Source organism: Mustela lutreola, chromosome 3 (assembly GCF_030435805.1).
Source record: "Mustela lutreola isolate mMusLut2 chromosome 3, mMusLut2.pri, whole genome shotgun sequence".
NCBI classification, from domain to species: Eukaryota; Metazoa; Chordata; class Mammalia; order Carnivora; family Mustelidae; genus Mustela; species Mustela lutreola.
This window is the reverse complement of record NC_081292.1, coordinates 50925967-50934648: the sequence shown is the minus strand read 5'-3', so window position 1 is coordinate 50934648 and position 8682 is coordinate 50925967. Positions and strand designations below refer to the sequence as shown.

Sequence of the window (8682 nt, the reverse complement as noted above, 5' to 3'; positions counted from 1 at the left end):
GACAATTCTCACTAGCCAGAAATTAAACTTTATCCCCTCCTCAATATAAACATCTCTGTCCAAGAAGAAAGCATCTCACCAAATGTAAATAATCATCACAAAGAAACCAAAGGGAAGGTAAGATGTCCCAATGACAAAAGGAGAAAGGAAACAGGTAAGGCAGACGGCACATAAAAAAACATCAGCCAGAAAATTCTTTTCACACAGTAAATAAAAACTAAGCCTATAATACAGTCATGAAAATAGAAACTAGTACAAAAAATAAATTTACAAACCAAAAGATGAAAGCAGAGATATAGGAATTTGGAGATAATATGGCAAGACAAGAGATATAAATAAACCATGAGCCAGAAGAACTCAGGAGAGAAGGAATTCAAAAAAATCAAGCTAAGTGGGTATGACAAATACTATAAACCATCTGACATTGGCTAGGATGACAGGGCAAGTCTTCAAAGAGGAGAAAAAATTTAATATAGATCTTAAAGGACAAATGGAATTGAGGTCAATCAAAGGAGGAAAAGAAGTCCAGTCTAATAGAACATGTACAAAGGCATGAGTATTTTCTGGGACCTATACACGGCTTTCTATACCTGAAAAACAGGATATGAGGGAGAGAAAAATGATGAATGGAACTTGAGTTGTAGATAAATACTGGATTTTGTAGAGTGTTTTATGCTAAGCTAATAAATATAACTTCATATTATTAGTAAAGAGGACCTACCAGGGACTTCAATCAGAAGATTAACATAATCATTTATATTTTAAAGATCTTATTTATTTATTTGACAGAGAGATCACAAGTCGGCGGAGAGTCAGGCAGAGAGAGAGAGAGAGAGAAGCAGGCTCCCGCTGAGCAAAGAGCCCGATGCGGGGCTTGATCCCAGGACACTGAGATCATGACCTGAGCCGAAGGCAGCGGCTTAATCCACTGAGCCACCCAGGTGCCCCTCATTTATATTTTAGAAAGATCACTCTACCAATAGTGAGGGAGGTGGACAGCTTAGGATGAATATAGGGGGCAGACAAAGAAGTGAGAGTAATGGTAATTCCTTTTTGTAATCCAGATAAAATATAATGACATAATTATAGATAATGGTTATAGAAAAATATGAGAAAAAATAAAAAATATTTAATATGAAATATCTATAAAACAGCTTTGCCAATTGAATATAGCAAGTAAGGGAAAGAAAACCTGAAGAATGATTCCAAGTGTATGAATTGTTGACTGGTTGGATGGCATCCCAGCAGGCAATACAGAAACACCGTAGGATATATATATCCTACAGGGGATATGGGAGTGGAAGGCAAAATAATGAGTATATTATAATAAATCAAACAATCCAAACGATTATTGGACTTTAGTAAAAAAATGATGCAATACTAGAAACTAAATTCCAAAAGATACTGGCAAGTTTTAAGAAAATCATCTCTGTTTTCACATCAGATTTCAAAATTTTAATCTAGCATGGTTTTTAATGTCTTGAAGTATTAAAAATCATCACAAACTGTACATCTCTCAATATCACTAAAAGATCAGAGAAGAATTTACACAGAAATTATATAATTTATATATATATAATTATATATAAATAAAATACAGTTTTATATTTCAATAAAATTGAAAAGTAACTTTTAAAGGAAATCAATCTACACTACTGAAATCATGTTACAGACTTGGTTAAGAAACATAAGTACTTTCTACTTAAGAAAAATCTTGCCTTTCTTTTCTTTTTGTAGTAGTGTGTTCTGTGTTACTTTATAATATCAACAATGCCAGATAATAACAAATGCTGTTCAATTTATTTCATTCCTTTCATTCAGCCTTCACTTTCACGTTGCCTAACAAGATGAATGTCAACCAGATTGTCTATTGTATTATAGAAATTTAAGGATACCTGCAACATTATTTTACAAAATCCTATGAAATGCACCAAGTAAAGCAGGCAAGGATTTTAACACTGAAAGGAAAAAAAAAAAAAAAGAATAGGACATTCTAATGGCCGGATACCATTGTGATGCTCTCCATTAAATTGTACTATATTTATTTATTCATCTTTAATGTCTGTTATTACTACATTATGAATGAAGCACTATGCCTTTTCTTAGTTTGAGCCTTTTTTTAAATGCCCTTCTTGGCATTTCATTCATTTTGTCTTTTGGTATGTGTGATTTGGTCATATTCAGTTTCAGCTCCATTTGTCTATTTTTAATTTTGATGTGCTTCCTTCCCATGCAGTTAAGTTACCATGTAACTTCCAAAAAGGTAAATATCAGTATATTTCTTACATATAAAACCTCACCCAGGGGAGAAGTGTCATGATCCAAAGGAAACTGAGCTGTTGAGAAAACTGGTTTTTGGTGGTTTGAGCTTTCAAACTACAGATGATAGCTTAAGAGAACATTTTGAAAAATGGGGCACACTTACAAATTCTGTGATGATGAGACCTCTGAACAAAACGTTCCAGGGGTTTTGGTTTTGTGACTTACTCTTGTGTTGAAGAGGTAGTTGCAATAATGTGTGCCCCTCCACACAAGGTTGATGGGTGTATAGTGGAAACAAAGAGAGCTGTTTTTATAAAGCCTGGTGCCCATCTAACAGTGAAGAAAATTTTCATTGGTGGTATTAAATAAGACACAGAAGAAAATAATGTGAGAGACTATTTTGAAAAGGATGGCAAGATTGAAACCATAGAAGTTACAGAAGACCGGCAGAGTAGAAAAAAGAGAGGATCTTCTTTGTAATTTTTAATGATCATGATACAGTCGATAAAACTGTTGTTCAGAAATACCACACTACTGGGGCACCTGGGTGGTGCAGTGGGTTGAACCTCTGCCTTTGGTTCAGGTCATGATCTCAGGGTCCTGGGATCGAGTCCTGTATCGGGCTTTCTGTTCAGCAGGGAGCCTGCTTCCCCCTCTCTCTCTGTCTGTCTCTCTGCCGACTTGTGATATCTCTCTGTGTGTCAAATAAATAAATAAAATCTTAAAAAAAGGAAAGAAAGAAAGAAATACCACACTGTTAATGGGAATAATTGTGAAGTGAAAAATGCCCTTTCTGAACAAGAAATGCAGTCTGCTGGATCACAAAGAGGTCACGGAGGTGGATCTGGCAACTTCATGTGTCATGAAGGAAACTCTGGAGGTGGTGGTAACTTTGGCCATGGTGGAAACCTCGGTGGAAGAGGAGGCTGTGGTGGTGGCAGCAGAGGAAGTTAGGAAGGAGGTAATGGTGGACACAGGGGATTTGGAGGTGATGGCAGCAACTATGGCAGTGATCCTTGTTATAGGAGTAGAGGAGGCAATGGTGGTGGTGGACCAGGATATGGAAGCTAAGGAGGCAGATATGGTGGTGGTGGAGGAGGATATGATGGTCACAATGAAGGAAGAAATTTTGGAACTAACTATAGTGGTGGTGGGAACTATAATGACTGTGGAAATTATAGTGGACAACAGCAATCAAATTATGGACCCATGGAGGGGGGTAGTTTTGGTGGAAGAAGCTCGGGCAGTCCCTATGGTCATAGTTATAGATCTGGTGGTGAAGGGGTGGATTTGGTAGCAAAAGGTTCTAAAATATTTTCAGAAGAAAAGGGATACAGTTCTTAATAGGAGAGAGAGCAAGGAGTTGTCAGGAAAACTGCCCTTTACTTGGAGACTCTCATCCCAGATGGATTAAAGGAACTGTAAAATTCTGCCACAGAAGGAATCATGATCCATAGTCAGAGAAGTTCCGGCAACTTAAATAGGAGCCCCTTCCTGTCTAGGACAGTCATAGCCACAGTTTGCAAAACCGTGCAGCTCTTGATGAACGCGATGTGGCGTGAATGACATGTACATTCCTGAGGTCTTTTATCTGTTGTAGCTTTGTCTTTTTCTTTTTCATTACATGGGGTTTATGGCCCTGTAAGTTGTGGCAGTGATGCCAGAAATAAAAAAATTAAGGAATTTTTAATTTTTTTTTAAAAAAAGGTAAGACAGATGAAGAAAAAATAAATTTATTATTGACAAAGCTGACTCCTATCTTTAGATTAAAACCTTGATTTTCCTCAGCTTTTGTATATCCCTGGCTCTCACTACCATTTTATTCTGCCATAGCTCTTCCTCAAGTGGTGGGAGTACAGGCATTGTTTTATTTCCTACCTGTTCCTCCACAGCCTTTGTGAACTCCCAACACACTATGATTTTGCTGAGACCTAGATGTTCTTGCTTAAGATCAAATCAAGCAAGTTTAAAACAATCCCTTGACTGAGGTTAAAGCTGCCATAAGCTGAAATGATACATGGAAGTCAAAAATCACATGTGACCAAAGGCTAAAGAGTGTTGGTCTAGGCCTAATCAGTTAAAAGCTAATTAGTATACTACAGTAAAACCCAGCTGTAATGTACTACTAAAGCTGCTATAAATTGCAAGAACCCTGACCCTACATGCCCAGCTCAACAAAACCTTAATATTCAAGTACATTTTGTTTCCTAAATCTCGCTCTTGTTTATTCCTCAAGATTTCAGCCTGGTGCAGCAGATGTTAGGGTTTTGAGGAGGTCAATGTAGAGCACTCCTCTTTTCCTCACTTGAGTTCTAAACGAAAGAAGAAAGAAAAGTAAGACAAATTCAGATTATTTCTAGGAATGTGATATATATGTAGGCAAGTAGCCTGCTTCATACAGATATCCAGAATTAGAAAATCTTACCCCCTGACTAGAAGCAAGAGCTCCTGTCCCTCAGAGATCCTTTCAACTGGATTAAGAATCAAATCAACACAAGACAGATTACTAAGAGAGAATAAAATTCAATAGGTGTACATGTGAGGAATCCACAAAGACGTGAAAATTCCAAAGACAATTAGGCAAAATGAGATATACATGCCATTTCAAACTAAGAAGAAGAGAGGAGGGGTCTGGGATTTCAGAGGAAAAGGAGAGAAAAGAGCAGATGTTTGGTAATTATTTGCCCTATGATAGAGATAATAGCCCTTATTCTGGCAAAGACCCCAATTTAGATTCTTCTAAGAATTGTGTGGTTAAGGGAGAGGCAAAAGTTTCTCTTGAGCCCACAGGGACTCAAGTGCCTGCAGCTGAAAATAATCCACATGCCAAAGCAGCATATCCTGGGGACACCTGTCCTGAACCTCTTTACCACCCAGTTGTCAAGAGCTGAACCGAGCTGAAGAGGACCAAATTGCCAGGTGTCAGAGGTCCATCAAGACATGTCAAAACAAAGGTAACAGTCAGGCCCTGAGTTACTTACTGCAACAGTCCAAGCAGGAGGCTACCAGGAGGCAATGCAGGCTCCCACAGGGTTTCATTCTTCCCTCTGGAGCAGTGTGAGGTGGATCAGCACATATGCAAGGATCCTTTCACTGACAAGGGGGCCCAAAGCATTTCAGGGACTCAAGAACCAGAAGGGGAGAGAAGGGAGATGGCCTAAGAATGGAAAATACTGAATATGAGGCAGAGTAGAAAAAAATGCCCAGTGTGGAGAGAGCAGCTCTCCCCCATGAAGCCTGCCAGGTAGTCTTTATAATTGCTTATGGTCAAACCTGAAACCTCACACATCAAAGTGTTCCATCCCCTTCATCTGGGGGCAAGCCTCTGTAAAACTTAAGGCATGGAAGCTAAATAAAATAAAATAATAAAATAAAATAAAATTTAATTTAAAATTTAAAAGTATGGGAGTTCAGACAAGAAGTTCTCATAGGTAAGAGGTTCTCATAAAGACATTATGCAAGCGTTCTATTATTCTGTCAAAGTTCACAGCAAATTAAGTCCCTCCTCAACCCAGGAAAATGCAAATTCAGGAACAAAAATAAGCCATTAGTTAAAAAGTAGTGGAGATCCTTATATTTTTAACTTTATTTTCCATATGAAGGAGCAAATTTGTTCCAATCTTTTGGTTGGTGATGTTTTATGATTAAGTAATATCAACCAATCAATCAATCAATCAATCAATAAGATGCTCACAGAATTATGCAACTTTTGAACAAAACATAGTTTTCTTTTTTTCTTTTCATTCTCCTTATAATTTTTATATCAGGTTACATCAATTCAGTTTATCGAAGTCAGAGGACAATTCTGGAAAGAGGGTAAACATATAGAGCAACTAGGATAGTCAAACAAAAAGAGCATAAAATATCTACAGGAGAAAAAAAAAAAAAACCTGACAATATACCTCATGATTACCAAAATGGAAGCAGGTGGCAGGGGGCGGGGGTAGGTGGACCTCTGATACCTGATGTTTGTATGACAAGAGAAGGAAGCAGAGGGGCATCTAATAAAACTTGAGAACCACCAAATAACCAACAGGTCCTTACATGAAAGCTCAACAAATCATTTTGAGAAAAGCAGCGAAACTGGGAGGGTGTACAATTGAGTGAGAACATGGTGTCTATGATAAGGTGCAAAGATATGGAGCATTCTACATCCTATGAACTCTGGGAACAAGTCTAATCTCTTTTTCCATGATAATAATCTAAGCTCCAGAGAAATGTCAATGACTAAAACTCAAAATGGAAACAATAGCAGCAAAAGGAAAAGGAGATAGAATATATCAAAGGAGAGACTCAATCAGGAATTCCCATGACATAAATTGCTGTATTCTTCAACTCTTCATAAAAACAACAGAAGATAGAAATTTAGATGCAAGTTAGAAATGTTATCTTAAAGTTTAATGAAATCAATCTCATAAATGCAGCTACAACAAAAGGGACTCCCATCCACAATGATTGTAAGATAGAAAGACAGACTAAGAGATAAAATAAATAACATCCCTAAAGACAATAAAGGCAGGTTGGAAGAAATGGCCACAGAACATCAGTATATCAAACTAGATAAAAAGACAAATGAAAAGTCATTTAAAATATGAAAACTCTTTCCTCTCTCAAATAAATCTTTTTTTCTGAAAAAGATGGGGTGCCTGGGTGGTTCAGTCAGCTGAACACCCAACTCTTGGTTTTGGCTCAGGTCATGATCTCAGCATCGTGGGATCCAAACATGTATGGAGCTTACTTTTAGTGGCGAGTCTGCTTGAGGTTCTGTGCCCCCCTCCTCCCCTCCCTCCACTCACATGCTCTCTTTCTTTCTCTAAAACAAGTAAATAAATAAACCTTTAAAAAAAAAAGAAAAGAAAATGGAATGAAATAAATATGAAAGAACAGTGTAACTCAGAAATGGGGTGCTAGAATCAGGGAAGCATTAGAAATTGAAATAAAGCAATGGTGTCTGAAATAAAGAATGATACAAATAACTAGGCAGTATCCTGAGGAAATAGAAGATTTTTTTAAAAAAACAGAAACATATTATAAATCAAAAGAAATGAAAAAAGAAGTGATAATGATTTTATATGTAGTCAAGATGACTGCCAAGTATACAGTTTGCAGAAAATTTGTCATCAGCATGCAAGGTCTCCGATAATGTTTTTTCTGATGAGCCTTAACTCAAAATTTACTAAATAATAACCTTCAGACAACCAAAATGACTGCAAAGACCTTGACGTCAGGACTGGTAGTAAAGATTAGAGATTAGTGATTTAACTATAGAATCAAAATTAATGGAGGACATAAAGAAGAGACTATAGAACGTGCTGGCAGCAGGTTCTGACACCGGGTATCACACAACTGTGAATAAATAGGACAGAAGGGATAAAACCCTCTTTGCCAAAAACCCTCTTTTTTAAACTAAATTGGTGCTAATGTGTGTATTCTTATTCTAAAGATGCTGTGTGTGTAATGTAGGATAAAATAAACAATTCTAATTTTACCGTCCCCAGTATCCTTGCAATTCAGGATGTTCAATGTGGGTGAGAGGAGATACACATATAAAAAAGAAAGGTTCAGTTATATGGAATATGAATAGAAATTTCATGTAAAATCAGACACTTTATTTTTAATAAATATATATCTTCTCCATGCATACCTATATTTCTGTAGGGAGATGACAAATGATAGATAAGTAGATGATAGGTTAGATAGATAGATAGATGATAGACACATAGATAGAACACACATACATAGTCTCTAGTGCTGTTTATCAGAAAATAATAGAAACAAGGATCAACCTACTAGGAATGACAATCTTTTGTCCAAACTCTGATCTCTATATGCTATCTCCCACTAAAAGGAGCAAGGGCTATTTGTATATTTGGATAATTTCAGGTCTCAGAGAGAAAATGTACAATATACGATCTTTCTGTAAGATTACCAGAGCAGTTCATTTTAATAATGAGACATTCAATCAGAGATATAATTGATGAGGGAGAAGATAAATTGTGTTTCTCAGAAAGAGCATTCTTGACAGAGGAAACAGCTAAGCGCAAAGTCCATAGGTAGGATTGTGTTTGCTGTATTGAGAAAAAGTAAGAAAGTCTTCTTGGCTGCAGCTTTGAAAGGGAGGGCAAGTGTACCAAGTAATGGAGAGATGGCTTAGAAGTGGACCAGAACAGAAGGGCTTTATAGACCATTTCTAACAGTTTGGTTTTACCCTGTGAGAAATAGTTCACAGAGTTATTCTGAACAGAGAATTAACATGATCTGACTTCTGTTTTAAAAGGATCACTTTGGTGGGGCCAATGGGTGATGCAGTTAGTTAAGTGCCCAACTCCTGGTTTAAGCTCAAGTCGTGATCTCAGGGTCATGAGATCAAGTCCTGCATTTGGCTCCACAATCAGCTTGGAGTCTGCTTGAGATTCTCTT

The 8682-nt window shown here is 37.1% G+C and overlaps 1 pseudogene; it reads left to right on the top strand.

Annotated features, from left to right (window-relative positions):
* Nucleotides 1-433: 433 nt before the first annotated feature.
* Nucleotides 434-3572, top strand: LOC131827831 (heterogeneous nuclear ribonucleoprotein A3-like; annotated as a pseudogene).
* The last annotated feature ends 5110 nt before the right edge of the window (nucleotides 3573-8682 follow it).